The 15,247-nt window shown below is 41.9% G+C and overlaps 1 protein-coding gene across 4 annotated transcripts in view; it reads left to right on the forward strand.

The window, feature by feature from the left end:
• Positions 1-801: 801 nt before the first annotated feature.
• SPATA13 (spermatogenesis associated 13) overlaps positions 802-15,247 on the forward strand; it is a 72,098-nt gene continuing 57,652 nt past the window's right edge. For 2 of the 4 annotated variants that reach the window (XM_079309344.1, XM_079309348.1), the window contains exon 1: positions 14,609-14,759. The gene's annotated coding sequence lies outside the window, so the exon portion shown is untranslated. Of the gene's footprint in view, positions 985-14,608; positions 14,760-15,247 lie in introns of those variants that run through there. The other 2 variants (XM_079309349.1, XM_079309346.1) reach the window with 2 other exon arrangements.

Raw genomic sequence — 15,247 nt, forward strand, 5'->3', positions numbered from 1 at the left:
CTAGAAATCTGCATGCAGGTCTGTGTAGGGTGGCAGTAGTTTGGATGAGGGGATGCATTAAAACCCATTAAACCCCACGTGATCCCTGCAGTACAATTCTCTTTTATCTTTCTTCTCTTCACTGCCCGGAGACTAAAGAGTTCATCTCCATAGGGCTCATCTCCATAGAACTGGGAAAGCAAAGTCTTCCACAGGCTTTATTTGTTTCTGACCCTCTGCTCTTTCTCACAGTATCTGCTGTAGATTTACAAATTTAGTTGGGAACTTTTAAAATATTTTAAGCATCTTTGGAGAAATCGGATAAATATATGTGAATAAGTTAGAGGGGAAATACAAAAACTCCTGAAAAGCTCCTTAAACTTCACTTCACTTAGGTATTAGAAATGGGCTGTTTATCTGAAAAAAAAAAATTTTTTTTTGCCCTTATACTTGATATTACATTTCCTTCAAAGACTTGTGGAAATCCTAAATATCATCTGCTGTAATGAAGCAACCCCTTGGTCTGGGTGGGAAATCTAGTATATATTTCTTCTGGGACAGATAAAACCATACAAACCAGCCTGTTGCACGCCGGATAAATCTTTCACACAATTAATTGTTTTATGCAGAGGGCTTCTGAGGGGGGCAAAAACTTAAACGTGGTTACTATGTCAACAAGCGACGGGATTTAGGCATTCTTCTCCAGGACTTGCGTCTGCAGAAGACTGGGGGAGAATTTATGGGGCGCGTTGTGCACCCTCCCAGCTGTTCCTCCCCCCGGGCAGGCAGGGGAAGGGCTCGGGGGCGGAGGCGCCTCCCGGGATCCCGGGGCGCTTGGAGGGCTGGGAATCCTCCCGGAGGGAAGCCCGGCTGCTCGCGGGGCGGGCCGGGGAGGATGAGAGCGTCCCTGCTTTGCTTCGGGCTGAGCGGAGATCCTGGTGCGGTTTTGGGGAAAGCTCTGTGCGTGCAAGCGTCTGCTGCGCTTTCTGAGGAGTCGGCAGAGCGGTAAGGCAGGGATTTGCTCTCACCAGTTCCCTTTGGTGCTCCTTCCCCGCTCCCTCGCCACGTTACAGGCGCCCACCAGCATCCCGGAGCTTCGAGAGTGACCGTGTCCCGGGATGGCTCTGGGCACACCCAGACGGGAGCGGGGGCTCTGCCAGGCGCACCCCTGGGAGATGCCGTGTCCCGGGATGGCTCTGGGGACACTCCTGGCAGGAGAGCCTCAGGAGGGCTCTGCGGCTCCGGGGTGCCCGCGCTAAAGTCTGAAATGCAATCCACTCGTGATGCTATCCGCGGTTTGGGGTTATGTGGGGGACGTGAGCGCCTGTGATTTTTGTTATTGCACGAATCAGGTCTCGTATGCGCATGTGGTCATTCCTGTTCATGTCTGAGCTCTCAGTATTAGAAATTAGGATGGCTGAGGAATAGTGTAAGTTGCTGAGGGGGATTCAAGTATTGTCTGGGACATGAGGAGATGTGTAGCCGGAGTTTTTTGTGTAGATGCTGCACCGCCCTTCCCTTGTAGAGCTGCCCATACCTCCTTTTCCAGCACAGATCTCTAGCAATTCCCCTACCCTACCCTTATGTACCACAGCCAGTCTCTTTTGGGATAGTTAGCTCATGGGATTTTGAAATTCATCACACCAGCACATTTTTTACTTTTCACAGTACATAGTGAAAGCCTGTGTGTAGCATTTTCTGCTTCCTTTACACCCACAAACTCAGAGTCTTAAAAAGCTTCTGCCTCCTCAATTCCCTGAAACAGAAAACGGGGCCTCATGTATCAGACCAAAGAATAACCATCTCAGTGCTCCTGTAGGAAAAGAGCAGCTGTGTGGAAAGATCAATAAACACCACCAGTTGCTTCCAAAGTCGTAAAATGGAAAGACTCCACAAAATAAAACGTGTGGCAGGGGACCCTGGCTCCAGACACTGCAGGAGAACTCCTGGGAAATGCAGTAATTAGTGGGAAGACTCAGACTTGTTTTCTTTCAGTGGTTCCATGCATAAAAATATTTGGTTTAGGAGATGAAATCACAGTGGCAGGAAGAAATACCTATGAGAAAGGAAAGCTTGTTTGTGCTTAATGCATTGGAGAAATGGTTCATGAATGGTTTATGTCAGTGAAAATAAAACACTCACAATGCTGCCAAGGCTACAGACCTCAGGTGAGCTGTGTATGTGCTGGCTGATCCTGTGAGCAGAAAGTTTCTGGGGCTGCTTTGGATTTTTTTGCTCTTAAAAAAAAAAAAAAAAAAAAAAAAAAGAAAAAAAAAGAAAATGATAATGTGTTCCAGTGAAATTTTCTTTTTTCTACCTCCCTTTTTACATTACTGTAGCTCATTGTTACTGTAGCTTTTCACTCCTTTGCTTAATCTACATATTTCCCTAAGTTTTCCTTCACTTCCAAGAGAGAGGAATCATTTGGGAAGGCCCAGCTTCTCCTTGATGGCTTTCTCTTGCCTCTCCAGGTCACAGCTTGGAGGCCCCTCTGTCTTCACAGATCTGTCCTCCCCACCCCTTGCTCTCCTCAGCTGCTCAGGATGGGATGGTCCTTCCTCATCACTCTCACATCTCCAGCCCGCTTCACTCCTGCTCTCTACCCGGCTCCTGCTGCTGCTTTCATGCTCACATTGGCCAGCCTGTGCCACCTCCTTCCAGCTCTGTCACCACTTTGGGGACTGTTGTTTTCCCCAAGCCTTACCTGAGAGCACCCTATCACAACCAGTTTCCTAAGGAATGCCACAGGCTCCACAATGATGTCCTGCAAAGAGAAAGAGCTGCCTGGGGTTCTGGATTTGTTGCCAGGCACAGTGTGCAGAATTCACGCAGAGCTCTGATTTTATTTACTTCACACAAGTGGCTGTAGAAGTACCCTATGATTCCCCTGCCTGCACAGAGTTTGACATGAGAAGGGTTGCTTTTCTTCCCTTCCCCTTCACATTTCCTCTTGAAGATTTTTGACAACTGTGTACCCCTGAGCTTGGGCCTTGAGTTGTGATTGAGAGACAAATTAAGGTTTCTAAATGGTTTTAAAGCTAAATCCTAAAATTAGAATAATTTGTGTAGTGTAGAAGTTTGAATACATGTGTAAACATAACAGTAGAATATGGCAGTAACTTGAAGCTCTTCAACTCACCTTGTGGGGATTTGCAAGGGGATTGGAAGCATTGGGTGAGACTCTACATTCCCCCCAGATGCAGTGCTTGCTTCATGCTGTACCAGGGCAGTCAGTCCCTCCTGCCACTTCCTTCCCCAACTGTTCAGGCCCCTAAATGGAAGCCTGCAGTCCTGCAAAGATGTACACCTCGTCTGTTATATCACTATAACAGTATTAGTAGTAGAGTGAGTCTGGCTGACTTTACTGTCATGGTCAGTGGTCTGCTTTGAGTCTCACTCCTGTAACCTTTTGCTCTTATGGGATCTCATCCAAGGCTCTCTGAATTGCCATTCACCTTGGCAGGCTTCCACTCTGCCTCACTGCAGCTAATATCATAGATAAGAGCTCCGGGATCGAGTTCTTTGATTCTGCCTGAAATTGTATAAAGTTCTAAGATAAATCCTGAGTATCCCTTCATCCAGACAGCCAACACAGATATTAAACAGGGCTGGCCCCAACAACAAGCCCTTGGAAACAGTGCTGATGACCACCTGCCAGGTGGATGCACATTCACCACCACACTCTGGCCTCAGCCATGTACCTTGTACACAGTAACAGAGCACCTGTCCATGCCATGAACAGCCAGTTTCTCCAGGACAATGATGCGGTAGATACAAAATCATGACTGCACTCTGTGGTGTGGACACTTGCCACACTCTGAACTAAATTCCTTGTTGGTGATACAGGAGTCCTGGGATGCTCGAGGTGAGCCATGTGTTTCTGCCTAAGGACAGGAATTTTGTCTCATGGACATGAGGCTGTGCCCCACATGCCATGTGCAGGATGTGCACATGCATGGCAGCAGCATGCCTGAGAGTCTCATTGCCTCACTGCAGCCTCTGGTGGGCTCAGTCATGGATTACATAGAAATCCTTGGCAAATGGTCTAATTCCTCCTTTTCTAATCAGACCACATTTCTGGAGGAAAAATGTATTGTTTGAGCAGGTAAGACTCACAGGGGAATGTAAAACCAACTTAGTTTTTCCTTGCCCTCTTCTTTCATGCCCTCGGGTGAAACAAATTGATGGGCATAATTCCTGAAGACATGGAGCACCAATTCGATGCACTTCTCAGGGAAATGAGGATTTCCTTGTAGACATTATAAATCCTTTCCAAAGGCTTTTTCCTTTTTGTACAATCAGCTAGCAAATCTTGAATGAATAACAATCAAATATGCCAAAGTTGTGCGTGGCTTGTTGCCTTTCTTCCAATTTGCAGTGTCGTTCCTGATGGTGGCATCATATGTCATCTGTTCTCTGAAGGGCTATAAATCTTCCCAGAGAATCATATATTTAATCACAAGTTTTTGTTTTTCCTCTCATAGAATACCAACATGTCCCATGAGGTTTGAAAAGAACATTGTCTATTTACTGTATCTGTTTAAGTCCCTGTTTCTCCTGCAGTTTTTGTCTTCTAAATATAACTGTCCTTTAGATTCCAGCACACAAGAAACAGAGTGGTTTGCCAGTCCTTGATGCTGCTGTCTCTGCATATTCTGTTTTCAGAGTCCTAGAAGAACATAAGCAGAATTCATTTCCAAGAATTCATGAAGAAGCTCTGATAAACTAAGGCTGTTACCCAGAAAAAAGTTGGTACCTCTTAATGAGTTGCGTGTATGTTTTTCATATGCAATACTTAAAGGAAAGAGGATAAAGGCAAATTATTTATGGTAATTTGAACCTTTTAATGTGACTGTATCATAAATATTTCTGATTTGTGATACAGTATTTTTGTCTATTCCCTACTCAATTAATAATTTAAAATATTGGAACTTCTTTTTTCTTAAAAAAAATAATAGCCATGTCAAAGTTGATCAGCAGGTAGGTGATCCAAAAGTTTTACTTTTCATGACATAGTGTCATTGTATTCTATTCAACACAACAGTAAGTGTGCAAGACATAAGTATTTGTGGGAAAATCTTGGAGCTGGACACCATAATGCTTTTCCTGCCTGCTGTGATATACCAGACTGCCATACCTGTATGTGTCCCAGCTGAGGGGAAAAGGTCAAGGGCTGCAAGAAGGACTTGAATAAGGCCATGGAAGGTTTTAATTAGAGGATTTTAACAAGCTTCCCAACTAGATGAGAATTACAGCTGTGGCTGAGCTCCTTCAGCAGTGTAGAGCTGCAGCAACCCTCATATGCTTCGTGAAGCGTGGACAGCATTTGAACAGCAGTTGTGTAATGAATTGATTTAGTAGGGGACAGGCTCTTCTGCAACTGTCAAAAGCAACCCCATCTTCAAGGAAATCAGTTTGTATTTTGCACTGCAGGGGCAGCAGATAGATCATTTGGTCCTGGAGAGACCTCTGGTTTTATAAGACAATATATTAGAAGACTAGCCAGGACAATGTAAATCCCCACAGTGTAAAACTAGTAACTCAAATTGCACAGAGTCTAACCATTGAAATGCTATTTTAAGGCTTTCTGGTCTGGTTTAGACCTAAGCAAATTATCTGGCACAACTGACTAATTAGTAAAGTGAAGCAAAAGAAAAATCACACAAGTTTGAATCTGCTGATTAAGAGATTTTATTTCTAGTTGTGAAAGGTTTACCATTCTATGTAGAGATTTAGTGGCTGGCACCAATTATTAAAAGAGAATTTTTTTCCCTGCATGAAATTGTTCTTCCCTAGCACATTGTAGAATTGCAAAATGCTGAGACAAGCATGTAGTCAAGGAGTGAACCTGGCTCATGTCAGGGTCTTCTTACAGTGTATTAATTTAAGAATGCTTTGATGGATTACTTTATACACACAAGGACAAAACCACACATACAATATTCATGACAAAACACTGGTACCAGATGTGGCAGGTAGGTAATGAGAACATGAAGGGTATTATGTTATATTGGTTGTAAGTCTTCCCTTTGACCTTCCTGGAAGAGTTTAAATAGCTCCTACGTGTTAAACCCTACATGTGTGAGGTGAGGTGTGACTTTGGATCTCAGGGCTTTAGGAGTGCCCATTTGAGCAGCTCTGTGCTAGGTGAGGCAGAGACTGGAAGATCTTTGCAGCTGTATTTGTATCCTTTGCCTATGAATTTTGGGCAAAAAATCAGGCCAAATTGATTCTTTGGGCCATACATACCAATCTTCTGTAAAAGAATCCATGAGGTAAAAAGCCCAAATATTTTCTGCCCTTCCTCTGAAAACAAAAATAAAAATCAGGAGGAAATAATTAGGCTTTGAGGATCTCATTTCAGATGAAAATGCCAGACTGAGAACCTATAAGGCAGAGGAAAATTACAAGCCTTTCTCTAGAGAAAAGGTATCTGGTGGTGATAAATGACTAGAGATTACTGAGGGAAAAGGTCCATGGAGAGAAAAATCAGTGAAAGCTACTGAGTTCTCCCCAGCAGGGAACAGTCTGTATCAGGAAGAAGCAGGGAGGTAAACTGTCTGTGATGCAGAATTCGTTATCTCTACAAAGTTTATTTCTCTATAAAAACCTTTTACTCTACAGAAACTGTGGTTTTTGTCACTGATTCCTGGTCTGTAGTTCCATACAGAACATACATGTAAAACTTCAAGACAGGGAGAAGGGGTCATTGTTGATCAGGGAATGACAGTTCTATGACAGTTCTGCCTCCCTGTAGAGGCAAAGGGCTGCTTTAATTACAGGCTTAGTGAATGATCTCTTTGGGCCTCAGTGGTATTTGTCCTGACTGCCACATTCATAAGGACCATCATATCATTTTTTCCTCTTCCTGGTTCCCTGACTGATACCTGAAATTGCCTTTCTTCTTTTCACTGTGCACAATACCACTCTTCTCTACTGTCATCAACTTCTTTATGGTACATGATTCCTCTTCAGTTAGAACAGAGCTCCCCACATCTCAGGAAATCCTGCCTTCAGATTTGACTGTAAAATCTTATGAAGTTCAGATTTAGGCTGTATTTAACCATCCTTGTTAATGCCTTATTTTAGTTAGTGTTCTGTTCTAGGAGAGAGATAGTCCTTTGTCTTATTTGGTCTTTTGAGAATTTGATTGCGCTGTCATCCTCAAAGTATTAACATTGTACATAGGTATGTGGTTCTGGAGAAGCTGGATTATTTGAAACAGAAGGAAAATTTTTATGAGTCTCAACCCCCCAATTCATACTGTCAAATGCAATGGTGATTCAATAGGAACATAAAACATGGGTTACTTTTGCTACCCGAAGTGTCATTACTTGAAGCCATGACAACAGATAATACATTATATACACAATACACATTATTGTGATAAGAAGAGTTACTTGTCCCACAATTTTAATCTAGCTCCAAGTGCAGTGCAAATTCCAGCAGCCAGTGTGTCAAACAGACAGAGCTTCCTAAATCTCTGTGTACTTACACTGTTGGCACAGAGTGCCCAGTTAACAAAGCAAGCACCTATACCATTACGGAGAATTTTGTGGTATCACATCATTTAACATTCCTCTGTCTCTTTCCCTTCTTTGTCCTCCTGGAGGGGAAATGGAAGAGAAGAAGAATGTTATGCTTCTTGCTAATGAAAAGCAAAAATTTTTTCAAAATCCATCTTTGTTCTAAGATCTCTGTTCAGGACACTTAATCCTTGAAACAGCCACATGTTCCATAGCAACGTTTGATTTTCAATTTGACTAAATTTTGTGTGTGTTTTATGAGAGTATTTTGAGTGTTAAGTAGGTTGACCCTAAATGGAGACAACAGTAATGAAGAGCTTGGTTTGATTGATTCTTTGATCTAACAGTGCCGTAGAGCCTGAGGTTCAGCAGGAGAGCTGAGGGGTACTCAGCACACAAGAACTGCAGAGAAAGGCTGGTACATACTGTGTCAGCAGCTCCTTTATCCTGGGTCCAACCAGGGGCAAATTCAATCCCTCCTAATACACACAACTTCCTCCAAGCCATATGTTGGCTCTGGGCAGGGGGAGGTGAGAGAGATTAACACTTGAACAGTATCACTTAAGTCTGAGATGTTTGTCTCTGTGTCACATCTGTCCTCTGTATCCGACTCAGCTGGAAAGTGCCTGACCTGCAGTTACAGTGCAGTCTGTGGGACCAACACTGCTTGGCTTCAAGGCAAGGCTCACTGATCTCATCTGCCATTTCTGTTAGACTATCAGAACCATATTTGGCATTTCTGGTTTTTGGGGGAATTTATTTTATTTTATTTTATTTCATGTTATAGAAATGCTTTATAGTCTCTGGATTTGATTAATTACATTAAACAAATTTGAGAGCAGTTTAACTGTGCTGTAACCTGGCTTTCCAGCACAGGATTTACCTTACATATGCTACCAGCACTGCCATTGGGAGGCCAAATTCCACTGCACAGGTAGCATCAAGTAAGAGTTAATTTGGTGTGCAAGAACCAGCTGTCTTATTTAAAACCAACTCATGTCCTTCATTCACCCAAACCATCCTGTTGGACCCACCCACTGGACTCCAGATAAAAGTGACTTTGACTTATCTACTAGGCCCTATCAGCTTCATCCTGTTAGCTTTAATAAGTAATTGATCATTTATCTTGGCCAGGTTTATAATGTGTTTTCTGATGAAATTAAGGAGTAGAAATTTTCACAAATTAATCATCCCAGTGGTTTATATTCTATTTGTATTCTATAGCTCCAGATTAAACTTGCCAGCACTGCTTATGTATTCTGAAAGTGTTCTCTTTCATGTGGCTTCCGTTTCCTGGGATGAGAAAATAAAGGAGGCTTTCATGCACGTGCAGCAGCAGAAAATAAGAGTCTGTTGTAATGTTCAAAGTTCAGATGTTCAGCAACTCACCCAGGTACCCTCTTGAGGCAGCAGCACAGCAGCTGCTCAGCTTAGCCCATGTTTTGTCAGTTGCTTCCTTCTTTCTTAAGAAGGAAACAAAAGCTTCAGGATTCATTTTTACCATGCTTAACATTGCTATGATGAGGAATGCTCTTCTTCACTTCTTCATTCTCTTGTATTTTCAACTTAATTATGATATTTTCATATTTTACTTCCATATGGAAGAACTGCAGCTAAGAGCTTCAAAAGAAGCCAGAATCTGCCCCTGCATTAATACTATTGCAGAGACTGAATTACCCCCAGAATACTTTTTCTAAGAAACAGATAATGCTGCCTCTGGGCAGAATGCATGCATAAAATGCTTCAGTCAATTAACAAACTAAATAAACTGGGTTAAAATAATAATGATAATAATGATAATAATAATAAGGAGGAGGAAGAGAAAGAGGAAGAAGTTATGCTGAGTTGCACCAACTAGAAATAATCAATGCAAGATTTAAAAAGCAAAATCCTGTATAGAAACCTTGTTTAAAAATAAGTGCTTGAATGACACTGTCAGTTTGAAATTTGGGCTAGTAAAGATTTGGGCTGTTCATGGTACTACAAAATTAATGTTTGAAAGCTGGCTTTTATAGATTACTGGGTTCTGCAAAGTTCTGTCGTGGAACTTGGAATTCAGTCAGAGCCAAAACAGTTTTCCTTTTGTTTTCGTCACTTGTCCTTGGTTATGACAAGGGTCAGCATTTTTAAGTACAATGATTTGGAACTGTTTGAAGTAAGCTATTGCTTTGTTCCAGTGTGTTAATCAGGACCTTGTAATTAAAAGTAACTTCCCAACAATGAACCAAGGGCTCTGTGCCTCCTTGGCACATTGCATGGTTTGTTGCTGTGCTGTTAAAATGTTTTTATGCTGCTGATGGAACAGCTTAGCTATCTAGGAAGAAAATGGCCAAGTTTGCTAAATACCTCATTGTCACACACTTGTGGAACACACTGGAGAAAAGGTTAACATGGAATTTATACTTCCTGGTGCACTGGCTGTTGAGAGCAAATTTTGGGGAACTGTAGGGCTTTGACATTTCAACTTGTAAGAAAACTGAGTTAAATATTTTACTTTAAAACCTGAATGGCAGCATAAAATACAAGAAGCAAGTAGAAAAGCTAGAAAACAAAAGATTGACACCATCATGCTTTTAAGGAATTAATTGCTTATTTAACATTTGTATATTACAGTCACTGAGATTTTAAAAACCAGGAATCTCCTTCTAATGGTACAAGAAGCAAGTATGGCCACCATTTAAATTTTAAATTTCTCATTTAAATTTTCTCCTGGAAACCCATCCTTTCTGTTTGTTACTTCACCTCTTTCAGCATCCATATTTGGGAGGCTGGAAGCACCCAGCTTTCAGCACGCTCCAGTGCAACTAGGTTTCAAATAGACATGGCATCATCTGGGCAGGAGACTAAAATTAAACCAAAAGGGATACATTTCACTTGGGCTACCAACTAATTATGGAAAATAATTATGGGAAACACAGCGAGATATGAGGACACAGAATCCAAAGAATTAATGCAAACAGAGAGGAAGCAGAACAATTTGTGGAAAACTGCCCCAAGAGGACTAGAAAACAGTGTATTCTGAATGCAGCCTGTGATTTAGGAAGACTCTAAACTGGAGACTCGTAGACTCCCAGAAGATGAAAAAGTAAAATAAAGGGAAAATTTTCCTGTATTCATCTTGTTTCCTGCTCTTCCTTAAGCCACTTAGAGAAAAGAGAGTTAGTTAGATGGCCTTTGGTCCAATTTAATGCAGCAGGTCCTTCCTAAGAACTTTACCTTGAGAACAAGATTCAGAAATATGGCTAAAGATTTTGCCCAGGATATTTCATTATTTATTTCCAGTGTACCTTTTAATTTTAAATATTGGCATTATCTGTTATGTTTCACAATAGATATATTTATTGTATTTTATACCATCAGATGGATTTTATCCTCAGTATTAGAAACTGGCTTATTTTGGTATTATCCTGTTAATACCAAAGAGATAATGTATCTGTTGGAAGTTTTACAATCTTCCCTATGAAAAGGGGTCTCACCATTGAAGAACACACATAAGCAGGTTTTGCTTTTATGGATGTAATCTATTGTGTCTTTCCTGCATGAGGGCATGAAAAAGAGAATGAGGAAGAGAGAAAATTTTAGGAACTTTTTCATCCTGTTATAAAGAAATCAAACTTTCAGGGCGGAGGACAGTGGTGTTTCTTGTGAGCCAACATTAGCAGCATCAGAACAGTGTCACTCCCAAGTCCTACAATGAAAATTCCTGTGCTGAGAACTCAATTCGTACATCATTTTACCTTGGCAGCAGCAGGGGAACGCTGAGGCTTGGGCTGAGGAATTAATCTTCTCAGAGGTTTTAAAATATTGTTAAAAATAAACCAGGATCACTTAAAACATCTTGGTGGTTGTTAATCTGCTCCCCTCTGCATCTAGGGCCCAGGCCTAATTGCCTTGTATGACCTGGTGATGAATTGGTCTTATGAATAGTGCTGTGCCTGGATTACTTTGCAGTTGCTAACCTAAATATTTGCAGGGGGAATTGCCCTTTTTTCAGGGCCTGCTTTGTATTGTGCGGGGATGTTAAGACTGAGAAGCCTTAATGTAATTGATACAGTAACATGTAGACATGCCTACTTTTGTCTTCTTTTCTTTTTTTTTTAATTTTTTTTTTTTTTTTTTCTGTATTCTGACTATAGTAGAAGATTTGGCATGAACTGCTGGTAGGTTAACTGTGTATTCCATGTTTCCACATTTTTCAACTGGGCTTTGACATAGCAAAAAGTAATGGAAGAAAGGCCTGAAAGACAACTCTTGCACTTGTGGAGCATGAAAAAGATATGTTGTTTTGTTAACATGTCCAAATTCGGGTCACCAGTATGAAAATACTGTTGTATGTTTAGTGTCCAAGCCTTCTAAAGACTTCTTAGCTTTGGTTGAGACTGCTGGCAGTGGTTGTAAAATGCAATGGTAGTTTCCAGAGAGGAAATGGTCCTCTGAAAATGTAACAGATTTCCAACCAGGAGCAATCAAAGGCAGAAATTCTGCAGCATGAATATTACCAGATGCTAAACCACGGCATGATGGAAATCCTGGTTGTCAGGGGCAACTTACACCATTCCCAAATCTCTCAGAGACAACACTGCAGGGCACAAGCAACCCAGGAGGTTTCTGGGGTGCATTGAGAGCAACATCCTGACCCTGGTGACTGAGGGGCCAGTGAGAAATAGCACTCTGCTGGACCTCCCTGAGCTTACAAACAAGAAATACATGGCTGAGCATGTGAAGGCTGGGAGCAGCTTTAGCTGCAGTGACCCACAGTGATGAGTAAACAAATAGTAGAAGGAAGAAAAGGAGGAAACAAATAGCAGAATCACAACCATGGCATTCAAGACAGGAGGCTTTGCCCTCTTCAGGAATATCCTTGGAAGGTTTCTGTGGTATAAAATCTTAGAGTGAAAACAGGTAGCTGACTTGCAAGAATCACCACTTGAATGCTCCAGTCCTATGAGCAGAAAATCAAGCAAAGAGGACAAGAAGTGAACAAGGAATTCCTGATAACTTAAACATCAGACAGAAGAATACAAGAGGGTACTGGGTTTACATGGCAGAGTTTGGTCTGTGGGTGCTACAGGGTGGCCTCTGTGAGCAGGAATGAAAATCTGGGAAAGTGTAGGCTAAGCAGCTCAGTCCCCGGGAAGGAGGTAGATCAAATCTTCCTGGAAGCCATTTATGGAAGAAATTGAAAGAAAGTGGATTTGCAAAAGGGAAGTCATGCCTGGTCAAGCTGATACCCTCCCAACAAGAAAATTACCAGCTCCGAGGACAAGTGGAGAGCAGTGGGTTGTAGCAAAATTTTTGACACCGTTTTTGTCAAAATGCTTCCAGGCAAACTGATGAAGCCTGGACTAGGCAAGTGGATAGTCAGGGGATGTAAAACTGGCTGAACCACTGGGTTGTAAGACGTGTGACCAATGGCATGAAGTCCATTTGGAAGCCAGGCACTAGTGCTGTACCTCAGACATCAGTGCTGTGGCCAGATGGTTGACATCTCCATTCTTGGTTGGACAGTGCACTCTCAGCACATTTGCAGAGATACAAAAAAAGGAGTAGTTACACCAACTAGAGCATCAGACATCTGTTGAGAGACTGAGACAGCTGGGATCATTCATCCTGGAGAAGAGGATGCTGAGAGGATCTTACTAATGTGCATAAATACCTGATGGGAGTGAAGCAGTAAAGAGGATAATGAGAACAGAGCCAGACTCTTCTCACTGTCCAGTGAAAGGGCAAGAGGCAATCTGCACAAACTGAAATACAGGAAATTTCTGAAATTGCTGAAATACTGGAACAGGCTGCCCACAGATGTTCTGGAATTTCGATCCTTGTAGACTTCAAAACATTATTTAAAACTTGATAGGACACAACTCTACTTGCCTGCTCTAGCTGACCCTGTTTTGAGCAGGGGAATAGGACCAATGTGACCTCCACAGGTGGCTTCCAACCTCCACCCTTCTGTGAGGGGAGCTGGACTGGATGATGTCCAGAGGTGTCCTCCAAACTGAACCCAACCTGCTATTCTGTGAGTTGCAGATTGACTGGAGATCAATTTGTGCAATGCAGTATTATTTGCATTTCAGTTTCTCCTAAAATTTCAAACCACAAAGATACATTTAGCATTTTCTTCATTTTCTCCCCTCCCAGCACCATAATCCAAATAAATATTTACATGGCAACACTCAAAATGAGTACTCTGGTGAGAGACCAAGAAAATTTCTTGGACGTAGCCTTTTTTAGAGTCTTTACTTAAATATTTACAGAATCAGAGGAAAGTCCCCTTAATTTTTGTGGACCTTGTGTCTGACTCAGAAGGCTTAAAATTGTAAAAGCCCAGTCTTGCATGAGAAGAGCATGGCTCTGAGTTTGCTCCTCTAAAAGGAGGAGTTTGCTTCCTCCTTTTTAGTGAAGGCCTTGGGTATAAGTCAGACATTGTGGAGTTGTAGTTCTGCCTTTATCCTCTCATGCAGTTTACTTTCTTGGTACTGGAATCCCAGCAGAGCATTCAGCTAAAATAAATTTAACCAATAATAGCAAATTCCATAATGTATGAGTTTCAGACTATTGCATGAGACATAATATGAAGCCTCGTACTCCATTATAAATTATTAATTAGGTTTTGAAAATTATCTTGGATATGTAACCCTATTATTAAGGAAATCTGCTGGCATTTCCACTTTTAAGAAATTAATACATTGCCATTAAAGATTCTCATTTTGATTATTCATGGAATAACTATGAGAACTGTAAGACAGAAATTAATTTCTCTTTGAATTAGTTTTCTGCATTCACAATTGCAGTTATTCTTCACATCTTTCGAACTCAGAAAAATATGAAATTAAAAGTCGATTATATTTTCAGTGGAGGAAAAGACAAGATTGAATTCCAGCAGATCTCTGTATTATAGAACTGTGATATACAGGAGAGAGCTGCACAGGTCCTTCTGCCTGGAGAGCATAAAGCCACTCTGTATTCCTAATGCCAGGCTCTTGGGACAGCTGTGGATCTCTGGGGAAGTGCAGCTGCCCCGCACTGAAGGGCAGGCAGGAAAGGCAGGAGGCGCATGTCCGCGGCGCCCTTCTGGCAGGCGTCTATCTGGTGTTCAGCAGTGTTCCACACTGTTCTGCCACTGGGATAACACTGCTCCCCACCAGCAGTGTCTGCTGCACGCCTGGCTGCCTTCCTGTGCCACTCTGCAGCTCTCCAGGACACAATCCTACCTTTGAGTTCTGCCTCTTTCGTCTGCTTCAGTCCCACCAGGTATGATTTTGGCATTTGGTTCTGCTGCTGACACCTGCCAGCACGAGAGCTGGGTGATAAAGTTTTGAGGCTCCTTGTTATTTTCACTTTCCTGGCTGTGTATTCAGTATGTGCCATTCTGGGTCATCCATTTTGTCCTCGCTGTCAGGTGCAGCTTGCTCAGGGTAGATTCAAGCTGATAATAACCAGATCAGAGTTTGCACAATATTTAATTAGAAAGCTTTGGTTGCAACTTTAGATTATTTCTTCCTCAACTACTTAATTTTACTTTCATCAGCACACTCCCAAACCTTTCCTTTCGATTGGTAAATATAGAGGAATGTTGCATATGAGACTCTTCAAGACAAGGATTTTAATTAATTGGCCCTGTAAATATTCTTTTTTTGTGTTACAGTTATTCCAAGTGTATGTTTAACTTGCTGATTTCACACACTGCTGTGCAGCCGTTCGTTATACATTAACTTAAGGCTCAATCCCACAAGGTACTG

This window comes from Erithacus rubecula, assembly GCF_903797595.1.
Source record: "Erithacus rubecula genome assembly, chromosome: 1".
Taxonomy (NCBI): Eukaryota; Metazoa; Chordata; class Aves; order Passeriformes; family Muscicapidae; genus Erithacus; species Erithacus rubecula.